We start from the raw sequence: 1,341 nt of genomic DNA, 5'->3' as shown, positions 1-1,341 counted from the left end.
ACGAAAACTATTCAGCAAAAAGTATTTCTGAAAAGATTTGAGGTGAAAAATAAGCGATGCAGTTGCTGAATCTGTCCTCATTTTAGTTCAACAACAGCTAATTTAAAAAACCTTGAATGTGAGGTAACACCAAACTGCCACTGCAAAAACAGCCCTACTTGAAATAAGCCAAATATTCTTAAATCTGGTCAAATCTTCTTGTTTTAAGCCAAAAAATCTACCAATGGGGTAAGCAAAATTTACTTGGCTGGAATTCTTAAAACTAGCCGATATATTTAGCCACTTTAAGACCATAATGTGTCTTAAAACTAGAAAAAATAGACTAAAATGTAAGAAATGTTTGCCTATTACAAGCAAAGAAACTCTGTTACGTAAGAAATATTTTCTTAAAGTAAGTGTTCTGATTTCTTGATTAAGCTGACTTTAAGACTGTTTTACTTTAATTAAGAATTTACTCCTTAATTAAGGTTTCCAGTTAGAAAAAAAAGCTTAAAATGAGATGGATTTTCTTAAAACTGAACATTTTTAATCTTTTTTTTTCTGGCGTTTTCGCCTTTATTAGTCAGGACAGTGAGAGAGTGACACAGGACAGGGAGGAGATGAACAGGGAGAGACCTTACAGCAAACTGTAGTGAGTGGGAATTGAACTCACGAACACCGGGCCGGGGAACCACATGGGTCGCCCGCTCAACCAGGTGAGCTGTAGGGGCGCCTGAGCAGTTTTATTCTTGATTAAACTGGATTTGAGAAATTATACCTCAACAATAAGAATAATAATAAGCTAAAAGTAGCTCAGTACAAGACACAATTTCTTCAAAAAGGATTTGAAAAACAAACATTCTTCATGTTTTCATTGAAGCCATTCAGGTCAGCTGGAAGTTTGACATCACTCAAGTCAAATCATGGCAAAATAAATCCTGCCACTCTCAACAAGTGCATTTTCCAACTACTTTAACATAGAACTGTGGAACATTTTTACTGTCTAAAGTGAGTGTACCAGAATATAATCCATATTTTAACAAAATACAACATTGCAACTGTCAAAAGGTGCACAAGCCCTAATCCTGTTCTAACAGCATAACAAGAATCCAGCAACATTCTAGTTGCCAGTGTCAAAACAATTCCAGCAGCAAACACATGAATTCAAACTATGATTGGTGTAGTTTCTTAAATTGAGAACTTTAGCAATTTGTCTTACTCTTAAAATAAGAAAAACAATCTTGTTCCTCTGCTGGGATTTAATGTGAACCATGTGAACCACCACATTGTTGCTTGTTACCAGTAATTCTAGCTCAATATTACCTGTAAAATCTTATTAAGAAAAAGTTAGATATATTTTCT

The sequence above is a fragment of the Stegastes partitus genome, unplaced genomic scaffold, assembly GCF_000690725.1.
Source record: "Stegastes partitus isolate 25-593 unplaced genomic scaffold, Stegastes_partitus-1.0.2 Scaffold1124, whole genome shotgun sequence".
Taxonomy (NCBI): Eukaryota; Metazoa; Chordata; class Actinopteri; family Pomacentridae; genus Stegastes; species Stegastes partitus.
This window is presented reverse-complemented; position numbering follows the sequence as displayed.